Source organism: Carcharodon carcharias, chromosome 5 (genome assembly GCF_017639515.1).
Source record: "Carcharodon carcharias isolate sCarCar2 chromosome 5, sCarCar2.pri, whole genome shotgun sequence".
NCBI classification, from domain to species: Eukaryota; Metazoa; Chordata; class Chondrichthyes; order Lamniformes; family Lamnidae; genus Carcharodon; species Carcharodon carcharias.
Genome location: NC_054471.1, coordinates 169,940,721 through 169,955,081, shown reverse-complemented (window position 1 = coordinate 169,955,081; position 14,361 = coordinate 169,940,721). Strand labels below are relative to the sequence as shown.

General features: G+C 42.0%; 1 long non-coding RNA gene across 2 annotated transcripts in view; it reads left to right on the top strand.

Annotated features, from left to right (window-relative positions):
* The window catches only part of LOC121278333, a 221,379-nt gene that overhangs the window by 2,891 nt on the left and 204,127 nt on the right, over window positions 1-14,361 (top strand). For both annotated transcript variants that reach the window (XR_005943117.1, XR_005943118.1), the window contains exon 2: window positions 38-142. This is a non-coding gene — a long non-coding RNA (uncharacterized LOC121278333). The remainder of the gene's footprint in view (window positions 1-37; window positions 143-14,361) is intronic.

The window sequence follows — 14,361 nt, the reverse complement described above, 5'->3', positions numbered from 1 at the left end:
TTGATCAGTTCTGCTTATGTGTTGATTTTTTTTAAAGTATGAACAGTGAGTGCTGGCTACATCATTAGGAAGAATGGTTTAAAGGAGATGCTGAGCCCAACAAAATGAGAGACACAAATTGGTAGACACAGTGGAAGTTCAGGTAACCTGGGTTTATGATATCTCCTTTGATGGCACATAGAGTACTAATATTGCTGTTGAGCATAATCATCCCAAGTATTAAATTTAGCACAATCTATTCTTGGTGGAGGGGGGGATAGGTTGTGGACGTGGGGTACGCATGACAGGGCACATGGAGGTTGAACTGGGGAAAACGTCATTCGGAATACTTCCATGGTAGTCATGATAGTGAAAGCACAAAGGATGAATCAGCATTTCATAGAATCATGGAATCTTCTAGCACAGAAGGAGGCTAGTCAGCCCATCATGCCTCTGTCGCTTCAATTAGCCCCACTCTCCTGCTCTTTCTCCATAGTCCTGCAAATTTTTGCTCTCCAGTATTTATCTAATTCCCTTTAAAAAGTTCCTATTGAATGTGCTTCCACCACAAATTCAGGCTGTGCATTCCAGATCATAACAATTTCTACACAGTGAATATTTGGTCAATTACATTAGAACAGCAAGATTTAGAGGCAACATAATAGAGTTTTCTAAAATAATTAAAGGGCAATATAGATTATTCCAATTTAACAGTTTGGGAGAATCAGGGTGCAGGAGCTTATACTATGTAAGAGTAGGAATAGGCTATTTTGCAGAGATTAGAGAGCCTCAGGAATACAATGCCAGCTGATGTGGAGGATGCTGACTCTATAAGTAGCTTTAGTGGAACTATAAGTAGGCAACACTTGGTCCACATGAGTTGCTGGACTGGTTTGAATTGTCTGAGGAGGACAGAGAGAATTTTTACAGCGCAATTGTTCCTTATTGGCCCTGTTTTTTTTGCCCCTCACAGGAGATTACATGGTGGGTTGTGTGATGGGGGAGGTTTGTGCAGAGTGGGATCTGGAGGTTAGTGTAGGGCAGGAGTATTTAGCTGTGATGGTTGAGCCATTGTGGAGTGATGCGTCTTTTCTTGCCTCTCAATTTTGTATGATCCTAATACACATTGGCCCTACACTGTTGAATTGGATGCCATTTTTGCACTGTTGCTTTAAACTCCTTTACACTCTGGACCTTGACTTTTAGCCACTGATATTTATTGCCGATTTTCATGCTTCCACATGCTTCTCTGGAACTAGCTAATTTTCACTGACACAATTACACAAACAAAAAAGTGTTTAAAATTCATAACATTTCAGTATATAACAATATATGTAAAACAAGGTTTTCATATGTAAGCTCAACCAGTAAGTATCACCACAATAATAGACAGTAGAGGGCAAGACTGCTAAACCTAATCCTGATCACCATGCACCTTCAGCAGGGTCATAGGGTAACGATCAGATTGGCCATGACCTGATTTTCCCTTCCCTCACAGGGGGCTTTTGAACCAATTGTGATCAGGCAACATCAGTAAAGATCAGGGTTTTTTAACATATTCATTCCTGGGATGTGAGCATCGCTGGCAAAGCCAGCATTTATTGCTTATCCCTAATTGCCCTTCAGAAGGTGGTGATCAGGTGCCTTCTTCAACTGCTGCTAAATAGACATTGGATTCTTATGCACATCATAGAATCCTGATTTGCATATTAAAAGGCCCCACTATCTGAATCAGGCCACTCAACAATAGGTCCCAATAAAAGTAGAATTGGGCAGAGGGTCAGTAGTAACGGACATTAATCTAACAATCCCAATTTGAAGGCATTATCACCCTGTTAACACCAATTTCAGCCATCTAAAGTTAACCCAAGAGAATGAGCCTTCTGGTTAAGTTTAGTGCCAATCAGCTTTAGTGGAACTACATCCCAAAAATAGGGTTTTAGCCTAGATACAGGGATAGTGTGGCACGCTTAATTTTCTACGTTACGAGGAACATTCTGACAATGATTAAAATTCACTGTAGATATTATCCTGTTTGTTCACATATTATACGTGAAATCAACCAGTTAATTTATGATTGGCCTCATTTCATCTGAGCGTGTATCTGTCAACCTTCTAGAGGGTAGAAGAATTGCGTTTGGAGTTATATGCAAGATTATGTCCTCTAATTTACACAATATAGGATTTCTTTGGTACAACCCCTGAGTCATATCACCATATGATTAGTCAATGATGAATAAAGGTGAATTGACCATAAGGGATGCAGAGTGTGCTTATGGGAGAGGCCAATGATGCGGAACCTAAGAGGACACTTGGGGTCAAATTTCCACCAGCTTCTCCTAGTAATATCAACATAATCTGTGCGAGATTGATGGAATAGCACAATCTGTGGATTTTAAAAGTGAGTTGTGCCCAAAATCAGTTTCATTTGTTATGGACAGGAGGGGGGGTTAATTTAAACAGCACCAATTTCTCATCTCACCACGCCTCTGTAAATAGAAAGGTATTTTGGGTTGTTTCCCTCTTTATAAGTGGTGGGATATTTTCCCAACACTTTGGTTTTTGTGTGATCAAATTTTCTGGTAATAACCCCACAACAACCTTGAGATAGGATGAATCCAAAGGGTTAGTTTATTTGCACACAATCAAAACATGGGGGGAGGGTCAGAATGTCGCTTTCACACTCAGACAGTAAAGAGAGGGATAGAGAAAAGAAGGGTTTACAGTACAGAGACCATAGAGAAAATAAATATTGGCTCATCTGGGTTCCAGAATCCAGGATCAAAGTCCAGTGAGGCATTCCTTCACAGAGGTCAGTGGGCTGAAAAGCGACGTTGTAGAATTCACTTTTCCGGTGGTGAATGACTTCACACAATGATACAGGCATGCAGAGATGATTCAATCTTGTAGGCAATGGGGTACAGAAGTTCCAGCAGAAGCTGTGTAGATGGAGCCAAGTGTCAACCTGTGCAGGTCCTTTTCTGTGAGACTGTCAGTTATATGGTAAACTGCAGACTGAGTTTTGCAGTTCAGCAAGGCAATATCACTGGTTCCACAAGCCAGAGGCCCGTATCACATGACTCCCATCTTTCCATGTTACTTTTGACAAAGGATGTGTATCCCTCTTCTGGGTCACCGAAACTGTTAAATGTCTCAACTATTAAGAATTGAAAGGAAGGTTATAGGGCCCTTTGTTTTAGCAGATGAGCAGACTCCTGTTGGCCAGCCTGGGTTCTGAAATGCAGATGGCCTTTCTTTAGCCTTGTAGCCCACAAGGGGTGTTAGTGGCTCCCCAGAAATAATAGTGTGTGAGTTTCCCCGCTACTGCCAGGTAACTTCTTTTGTTCGGAGGTCACAGACAGACATAGATTCAGCCATTTTTAAAAGTCTGTCCAGTTTTAAAAATTTTAGAAATTGCCATGGAGCCAACTATATATACTTTATAAAAATATACAGTGTGAGGTCTTAGCCCCCTCACACATTCACCTTTCCACAATGTTCAAGATTCAGTTCCCCTGATTAAATGCTGTCACAAACCTGGCCCCTCCCCCTGGTTGCAATTGTGGGATTCCACCAACTGCACTGATTCAGGAAGTTTCTTCAAATTATGCATATTTTGTTAGGCGCATGGGCAATAGTGGCACATTTTGAAAGATTTTCATTTCAAAAAATATTTCATTACTATGAAACTGACTCATGCATGCCAATTAAATTTTAATATCTTTCAGTCATTTCCATGATTTTAAATCAGATTACTCAAACTGGATGCACACAAAATTATTTTGGGTGATAAACTCATTTGCAGCTGAATTAATAAAACTGCATTCATTTGATACTCTTAAATATATGAACAAATACCTTTTAATGGAAATAAATTAAAATAAGCAATTATGTTTTATTACCCTGCCTGATTGTGCTGCATCTTGGAAGATTTTATGTTGTGATTAGGCAAATTAATTTTTGTGTAATTTTGAAGTATGTAACCTAACCATTGCAATTTGAAGCTTATCCTGGGTGCAATTGCCTTGCTGAAGTGGAAGAAATTCTACCCCCCCACCCCACCCCCACCCCAAGCAAAGGCATGGATTTGTTTTAACAGCCATTCAGTTCAAGGGCAATTAGAGATGGGTAACAAATGTTGGCCTTGCCAGTGATACCCACATCCCATGAATGAATAAAATAGAAACAAAATCAAAGAGTGTGAAAGAAGAAACAAGGTAGAGATAGAAAAACAAAAATTACAGCCAGCATTTGTTACCCATCTCTAATTGTCCTTGAACTGAATGGCTTGCTCACCCATTTTCAGAGGGTAGTTAAGAGTCAACCACATTGCTGTGGGCCTGGAGTCATACTTAGGCCAGGCCAGGTAAGGGTGGGTGGATTTCTTTCCCTAAAGGGCATGGGTGAACCAAATGTGGTTTTATAACAATTGATGATAGTTTCATGGTCATCATTGCTGAAATTAGTTTTCAATTCCCAATTTATTGACTGAATTTAAATTCCACAATCTAGTGTAGTTGGATTTGAACCCATGTCCTCCAGGGCATTAAGCTCTGGGGCCCTAGATTACTCATCCTGTGACATTACCACTACACCTCTGTCTTTCCTCATCAATGTGCCTTTTTTCTTCACCTTGCTATTTCTCCCCAATTAGCCTATCACATAACATTCTATGGTATATCCTTTAGAAAGTGCAAGTCTCCATCTACATCTTTTGTTGTTCTTTTTTGTTTTGTTGTATAATGCACTGATGGATACTCAAAACAATGTAATCATTGATCATGTTGCAATCTAAAGCCTTTCTGCATAAAGTAAAATGAAGTAAAATGGAAGAGTGACAAAAATATAAGGCATCCATCCAAACGTATTTGCGGAACAGGTTTGATCCATAAAACAATTAACTCAACTTAAAAATGTTTGATGGAAGGTCATAAACCTGATTTGTTGACTAAATGTTTCTATCTCCATGGACACTGCCAAGACCTCCTGTGTATTTCCAACATTTTCTGTTGTAATATGCCTTTAAAGGATAGCAGCATGTCATTGTAGTATAAGGGTGTTCGGCAGAGCAATGGTGAATGTGGGACTGGAGAACTGTACTGCCCACGGTATGATGTAGAGAGTCACATGATAATAGACTGTGTGGATAAGAGTCTGGAAGGAGCCCACATGGAGACAGTACCCATGCAGGGCAGTACCTTGGATGTGTACATAGTTATGGGTCACCAATAAATAGTTTATGCTCAGCCATACAAGCCTCCAGACCTCTTAGTGAGAACCAGCCAACCTTTCTGTTTTTATTTCAGATATAGCAGCTGCAAAATGTGGTTAATAAAAATAATTATTTATGTTGTAATAATTAAATTAATCAAATAGTAGGGACATCTGTGTCATTATATTTTTATTTCATACTTTCAGCAGCCTCAGTATTTTACTTTTGTTTTAAAATTTGAAAACATTCCCAAATAGTACCTTCTTTTCTAGGTTTCCTCCTTCCCATTGGCTTCTTGGCATCTGGGCACCCAGTTTTGGAATTCCCTCCTGAAATCTATCTGTCTTTCCACCTCACCCTCTTTCTTTAAGACACTGCTTACAACCTGCCTCATTGACCAAGCATTTTTTCCTAAAGTCCCCTTCTCTGGCTCGTGCCAGTTTTTGTTTGATTGTGCTCCCGAGAAGCAGCTTATGTTTTACTACCTTAAAAGGTGCTATCTAAATGCAAGTTGTTATTTTTCTCGCTCCATCAGTCCCAGTTATCCTCCAACGCATCTCCAATATAGCTTTAACTTGTGTGTGACTCCTAACATTGAGTGTCAGTAGCTGACCTGAATAAGGAAGAAGCCTAGCCAAAAATCACTCAGCAATCATTTGACTTCCACATATACAAGGGCCTGGCAATAGTGATCAGGTGTCAGATCTTGGCCGATTTTCTTGTCACATGTACTGGGGCCAGTTATAGTGTTCCTATCACAGTCATAGCTAAGATCTGCCAACTCACTATGGCTTGTGTCAAACCTGCAATGTTTCTAGTTCATTTACCCATGGCTCTAACCAGCTGAGCCACACAGATGGCTTCTAAATGTTGATTTGGTCACAAGGTACATCTAGAGAATTCTATTTATGATTGCATTACCTGGTTTGACCATTGATATTGTTGTAGTATTCAAGTTTTCCTAGGTTTTTTGGTCCGGTATTTGCTTACTCCCAGGGTTAGTAAGTTAGAAGTTGGGAATATGTGTGCAAGGTCACTTGTGGGAAGTGATGAACCTGGCACTCTTTTAGCACTCTTCAATTTATGTCTGTTTTAGATACTATCCAGGTGCTTTCTCGGGATAAAGGGAATCACACTGAAAAGTCACCCTGGTGGCACTGAGTGGAGTTCTGACACCCCCATAAAAGAAAAAGGACAAACTGACGGATTACCATCCTTGTGGCAATTCCTTAGCCATGTCATAGGGAGATTGATGAAAGACCTGGAATCACTTTGCAGCTCCTGTTCGCTGAACAGTAAATAAGTTGTGGCACAACTGGAGAACAGAAGGAAGAGATATGTGGGGGGTAGTGGGTGGGGGAGAATGACATTGTATACATTTTACAACACAAAGGCAGAAAACATTCTTGCTGTAGTGTAATTTCTGTGTGGCTTTGAAAGACAGCATTATAATAGATGCACTGTATAAGTGTCAAGTTGCTTTCTTCATTTAATGGTGTGAGAAAATGCAATGGCCTCATAACAATTCAGAAATTTTAAAACCAGCAAAAATAAAATATAAAAATTCATAGGTGGCTAGAAATACCAAAGGACTCATTTCTATACAGCTCAAGCACACGTGACACTGAAGTACAAGTTACATACACAGCTGAGTTGCTTTATTTCTCTGTGACTTTTTGTGACTTCTAACCAACGGACAAAGATACTAAGGAAGAAATCAGCTGTTCTTTAATTGTAGAGAGACATAATCACAATGTAGCAACCCATTATTACTGGTGTTTGCTTGCAGTTCATGCAGAGGGCACCGAAATGTAGAAAAGGCTCCTCTGTGTAGCCGTTTATCTAGATACACAATGGAAATAGCTTCTTCCTACATGTGAACGTGTTGCCACAGCTAGTTCCTTTTTTTTTGTGAATTACAATGGGAAACAGATGCTTGTTGATTAGCAGTTTCTTTGGTAATAACAGAGTTTCACTACTGCAATGTCAAAGCTCTGGGCCAGGGAGCGCCCGTTTCCCATATTCCCTGCCTGATGATTCATTATGTAACGGCCCACTTGCTTTATACTGCTGAAATGTAATCAAGGTGGCACTGCTGCCTTCAGGGGTACTGAGGACCACCAGCACTGACACCTTTAGAGGTAGCGGTGCCCCAGCCCCACCTCCCCACATCACCACCCTACACTTGACCACCAGAAGGAGGCGTCACCATTTTGTATGGCCACTACTAGGCTGATCACCCCTGCTGGCCTACACGGGCTGGTAACAGCTTCCTGCTCACTCATTTATATAGACTCACCTTGGTGGAATGAAAATGGCAAGTCACAAATAAGTGACTGCACAAGTAAAAGTTTTATCTGGTGCTGTGACATTTGCTTTGCCATGCACATATGATGAATTCCAGAATAAGGAGGGCATATAGAACAACTTTGATTTCAAGTGGTTTTGTAATATAAATTTGGCGGATGAACTACTTACCCATCCTTCCCCATGAGATAAACAGGACGTGGGCAGCAGGCTCAATTCCTGGAACACTCCTCTTCAAAATTTTTGCTGTCGTGTTGCCACAGTCATATGATCACATCAGATAATTACAACAAAGTAGGTTATTTGGTCCATCTTTGTTCACTTATCCTAAAGCGCACCCATTCCAGCAGTCAGTTGTTTTTTTTTAAGAGGTTCTTGCTACCACTATTGTGTAGTTTATTCCATGTATTGATCACTGTTTTGTGTGAAGAAGATCTTCCTGATACCTATCCTACTGTGCCTAGTCCTGGTTGCCATATTATAAAAAAAGATATAGAGGCACTGGAGAAGATTTACAAGGATGTTACCAGAACTGAGGATATATTTATCAGGAAAAATTGAACAGGCTGGGGTTCCTTTCATTAGAAAAGATAAATTGGAGGGATGACCTGGCTGAGGTGTTTAAGATAACGAAGGGTTTGACAGGGTAGTCGCAGAGAAGATGCTTCCACTTGTCCAGGAGACCAAAACAAAGGCGATAAATATAAGGTAGTTACTAATAAATCCAGTAGGGAATTCAAGAGAAACTACTTGGAAAGTGGTTAAAATGAGGAACCTGCTGCCATATGGAGTGATTGAGGCAAATAACACGGATGCATTTAAGAGGGAACCAAATAAATCCAAGAGGGAGAAAGAAAAAGAAGGATTTGCTGATAAGGTTAGAGAAAGAATGGTGGAAGGAAGCTTGTATGAAGCATAAACACTAGCACAGAGTATGTGGGCAGAATGGCCTGTTTTTGTGCTGTACATTGTATGTAATTCTATGGAGAGTTGTTTTGTACTAATTTGTAATTGTTTGTTTTCACAATTAATTTTCTGATTTTACCTTTACCATTTTATTTACTGTCTGATATACTTCAAAATGTCCATCACTCAGGTGCTTCCTTTCAAATTTCTGATTTCTCTGATATTTCTTCATAATTCAGCCTCTGACACTTGGGTCAGGAGTGCAGAATCACTGCAACTCCCGGCTCCGCAAACCTGCCATGGAGGAAAAGGTGCCCCTGGAAATTTTGATTTTTTTTTTTTCCAGGTTGGGTGGTGGGGGAGGGGGTGAGGAGGTTTTCCAGGGGTTGTGGTGGATGATCCTGGAAACAGTGCGGTGGCTGCTGGGAGTAGAGGTGGGCTGGGCGGAGGGTATCGGCGCTTTGTCGAGGCAACGAAAAAAGCAATAAAGCAAAAAACAGCGCTCCAACCTTCACTCCTCAGACTCCCTCACCTCCCACACACACTTCCTATGCTGCCTCCATGCCAACTTATGCCAACTTATGTCCCTCATGCTCTCAATGACAACTTGTGCCCAACTACTCATCCCCATGGCTCCTCATGGCCTCCATGCCAGCCTATTCCCCTCTTCCCACCTCCATGGTCCTTTATAGCCCCTTAGTGCCAGCTCAGTGCCAACTCATGCCCCCACCCACCACCATTATCCCCTACACACACCATGCTGACTTATAGAGTGGAGTTTTCCATACCCATTGGTGATGGGCGTGTTTAGCTGTGAGATGGTAAAATTTGGTTTCACAACATCTTGAAACCAGTTTGCAATCGTCTGCTCTTCCTACCAATGGTGGGCTGTGTTTCCCACCATCAGACATCAGGAACTTCATTGTTATACATGTGCATATCATTATAAGCCCAGTTTGCCAGAATCATCCCCCTACGCTGGATCATCCGAGCACGTCGGTGTGATTGCGTGTCGATGCGTTTCACTACTGTACATAAGCGACGTGCACCTGGTGAGTTGAACTTCACTTGGGACTTCCAGGTTTGTATACCTATCTTGCTTCAGGCAGCACTCTTGGTCATCAGCACCAGGTTTCGCAGGCAGCACCGTATTACTTTTAGGGGGACTCACGGGCAGGTCACTACCTACCAAGCCACTGTAAGGCGGGGGCGGCTTTTCAATGACTGCGGGGCTAGGGCTTGCTTGGGGAAACGGGAGAAGTGGCCTCAGACAAGGGGAGAAGCTGCAGGGTGAGGGTTATACTGGGGAAGGGGTATATCCCAGCGTGTGTGTGGGGCACAAGTTGATCTGTGTCAGTGGCCTCAAAGAGGGTGAGGGCTGAGGAGACAGTTTCCAGAGGGAGATGAGGCCAGATGGAGATGTGAAGGTGTGTGTGTGTGTGTGAGAGTGAGTGGTGATGTCCTTTGAGCTGGCAGTGAGTGAGATGCCAGTGAATGTGTAATGGCTTTTTGAGTGTGTGAATTTAGAGTGATGAGATGGCTGCCTTACCCTGGCTGCACAGATGAGATCATTCATCTGCTTTCTGCATTGGATAGCCAACCTCTTCTGTGCAATATTGGCACTGATCATCACTGCCATTGCCTACAAAGCTGGAGTGGTAAGATTGCTGGAGCCCCTGCAACCAGAGTGGGGTAGAGAACATCATGCGGGCATCCACGGCATCCAAAATGCATTCCAGGGACAAGCCACTGAATCAGGGGGCTGTAGTCTTCTTGCCTTTCGACGTCATGTCTTCTGTGCAGCAGTCATGGGCTGGAAGCACTGAGAGGTGTGTGTGTGGCTGCACTTTAAGTATGGTGCCCAGTATGAGGAAGCAGCGAGGTGATGGCATGCTAGGCAAATGAAAGCCTGCCCACCATCAAAACAGTGTGATTCCTGGGAATGCATGAGTACTGAAGGAGGATTGGGACGGTACAGCATGAAAAGCCTCCATTGTGTCTGGTGGGATAAAACATTCTTTTTATTATGATTGCAGGGCTAGGGCCTGCTTGGGGAAGTGGGAGAAGTGGCCTCAGGCAAGGGGAGAGGCTGCAGGTTGAGGGTTATGCTGGGGAAGGGGTATATCCCAGGGTATGGGTGGGGGCACAAGTTGATCTGTGCAAGTGGCCTCAAAGAGGATGAGGGCTGAGGAGGCAGTGTCCAGAGGGAGATGAGGCCAGATGGAGAAGTGAGGGTATGTGTGAGAGTAAGTGGTGATGTCCCTAGAGCTGGCAGTGAGTGAGCCAGCTACCACACTTAGTGCAAATCTGGGATGATTCCACCCATAGTACCCACTATGGGCAGACCTCAGGACCCATGCTGAGATTAAATAAGGTTCTTAATTGTCTATTGATTAATTCACTATTTCAAAAAACACTCATCGATAAAAACCCGATCACTATATTTAATCCTTTCTAAAACAAACATTGGAATTCAAAGTCCCACTTCAAAGAGTTTATAACCAGTTGGAGCTGTCAATTAAACTGTAAACTGACAGGCACATCACTTGATAATGGAAGGTTGTGAAATCAATCATTCAGCACTGACCCTGTAATGATAACCCTTAGGCTTACGTCAACAGACAGAGTGAAATAGCAAACACTGATTTTCATTAACACTGTGGACAGTTTTTCAAATATTTAAAGGGCAGGAGTTTTAAATGTCATGACAGTTTGACAGCTCCCTTTGAAAGGTCTGTTGAAAACTTCCTTTGACAGCTCTATTGACAGTTTATTTTGACAGATCTCTTGACAGTTCCAATGAGTTTATGCACTTTGCACACACATTCATGTCTAGTTTTCACAACACTAAAAGGCACCTTCTCTCTCCCATAGAGCACCTGATCTTCCTCAAAGTTGTCCCGGGACTATATCCAAAAGAGTTTGACCCCTGCAAAAGGGTGCCTTACCTCTCCAAAGAATTCTGGAAGTTTTAGCCTTTCCCTTACCAGGTCTAAAGTGCATAAGCAGTGTTTTGGGCATCCCATTAGCCAAAATCAGATCAGCCTGAGGCACCCCCTGTTAATATGGCAATCATCTTGTTAAAACCAACTGGTAGTTAAACAGGTGATGGGCATTAATTATCCAAGCTGAGTAGAATAAAAAAGTACAGCTGGAACACTTTGTGTGAAAACTATTAGCACTGAGGAGTTGTCTTGGAAATATAAACCAGCTTTAACCAGGAGACCTGCCTTGATTAATTCTTCTACCACAACCTCTTATTGTGAGTAACATTGTAGCAGAGGATGAACTTTAAGCTTTGCTGATTGCTGTATATGAAGCTTTCTGCCTCAGTCCTCTGAGGGAAAAGATGTGTACTGTTGCTAACAATTTAAGTTACAGAATGGTGCAAAGTCGCAAGCTTTGACTATCCGCCAATTTTTTTTTTTGGACTCTGAACCTTCTTGGCAATGGAAGGCTGAAGTTGACGTGTGGACCTGGGTTACTGCTATACCCTGGAAGAAGCTTTGGTGTTATCATTACCAGCCAAAAGTAAAATAAGGAGTAAAGTATTTTCCGAGTGGAAAGTGGATGATTTGGACCATGAAGAGGGATTAAATTGTCTGATACAATTTTTAGATAAGTTTGACAAAAAAGGTGAGCTATTGGAAGTGTATGAAGCTTGGATGATTTTTGATAGCTTTAGGAAATCAGTTGATCAATCCATGGAAGAATATATCATGGATTTTGATAAATGGTACAGGAGTCTACAGAGATTTGACCTTGAAATTCCAGAACTGGTATTGGTGTTTAAATTACTGCACTGTGCTCACATTTCCCATGTTGATAGTCTTTTAGTACTAACAGGGGTTCAATTCTGGGGGAAAGAATCTCTCTTAGATCAAATGCCTGCTGCCCTAAAAAAAGTTCTGGGGAAACAGTCGTTCCCTGCCACTTTTTCAGCAAATGCGAACAACTATGCTGTGAAACAAAGGATAGAAGATTCAACAGTGACTGAATTTTGCAGTCGACCAAATATTAGACAAAGATTCCAACACAAAGATGAGGTTAAAGACGAGGTCTGAAAATGGTCATAACTCTGGCCAATTTGAGGGTTGGGACAAAAAGTGTGTCTGGAATGGTGACTGTGGGTGTTTAAAACCCACAAATGCAAGGGGAATGGCCAATCAGTGTTTTTGGTGTGATTTGGTGTGAGTATGAAAGCACTACCTGCTTCAGGTTCGGAGATGACAATACATTAACATTCTCCAAACTGGTGGTCCTCCCTTGTAAGATAGCAGGGATCAATCTGTTTATCAGTACTGATGTGGTTTCTAGTGAGATACCACTTGTTGAGTCGATCTGCGATGAAGGCTCAGATGACGCTAGGTATGAAGAATGATAGAGTAGTCATATTTGGGGGAAAAATGTGGATCTCCATTTTACTCAGGCAGGCCATTACTGCTTTCCACTAAAGAAGCCAGAGATTTCTCATCAAAGTTCATGAAGTTTTGTTAACTGCTGAGAATGAGAATTTGGTGGACTAAAAGAAGGTCATTTGGAAATTACATAGACAGTATGCACATCTGGCACCACAAACTGAAGACTCTGCTTCAAGATGCAGGAGTGGTCGATAAAGGGTATGATGATCTTATTGAACAAAGCACTGCTCAGTGTGAAATTTGTCTTAAATATTGCAAGACACCACTGTGACCTGTTGTGAGCTTGCCACTAGCCAGGGAGTTTAACGATGCAGTGGCAATGGATTTGAAAGTTTGGGACAAGGATAGGGAGATTTTTTACTACACTCCTTAGATATGGCAACCAGATTTAATCTATCCACTGATATACAATAAAGACAAAAGGACCATTGTTGATAAGGTCATGGAGAAATGGGTAGGAACAGGATTAGGAACACCAACAACGTTCCTCACAGGTAATGGTGGGGAATTCGCCAATGAGGAATTTCGGGATATGTGCAAAAATTTAAACATAGTTATGCACACTGCAGCTGAGAGCCTGTTTAGTGATGTTCTTTGTGAAAGAAACCATATGTTAATAGATGGCATGTTGCATAAAATATTAGCTATTCAACCAGGTTGTAAACTGCTAATGGCACTAGCATGGTGGTGCATGCAAAGAAGTCTCTGCAAATGATTGGGGGGGTACAGTCTATCAGTTGGTGTACGGAAGAAATCCAACATTACCTTCAGTGTTGTCAGACGCTCCCTCCACTCTAGAAGGGACTAACATTAGCTCCACTTTTTCTGCTCATCTAAATGCTTTGCATGTGGGCAGAAAAGCTTTCATTAAAGCTGAGGTTTGGGGAAAAAATTCGGTGAGCCCTACAGCACCGCATAAGACCATCAGGAATACAGCTTAGACAAGGAGACATGGTATATTATAAAAGGGAAGGCCAGAAAGAATGGAAAGGACCTGGCAAGGCTATAGGGAGTGATGGGAAAGTAGTAATTGTGCAACACAGTAATCAAACTGTTAGGGTACATTCCTCACAGTTAATTGGTACTGACTATACCTTTACAGGTTCTGAACAGGACAGAATGTGAGGAGGTACCATGCACTTCACAAACATACACTGGATAGTTATGAGGAGCAGAAAATGGCAGGTACAGGGCTGACTGACTTTGAACAAAGTAATACTGAGGTACAGGACAATGCTATTCATCCAAAAGGGCAATTACCCAAAGTAGGAACAAAGGTAACATACATGCCAGGAGGGACCAGTACGTGGAGGGACGCCACCATCATAGGGAGAGCAGGAAAGGCCACTGATAAATAAAAACATTTAGCTAATTGTGCAGGATGAAGGACAGGAGACAAGACCTATCATTTGGCAAACCGAGATAATGATGTGGACACTCAGTAAGCGCTGTATGAGTTCTGACAGTGGACCAGAAAGTGGTCATGGCCCTAGAAAAAGATCACAGACTTGCAAACGGGGTTCTGTTCACATTGGA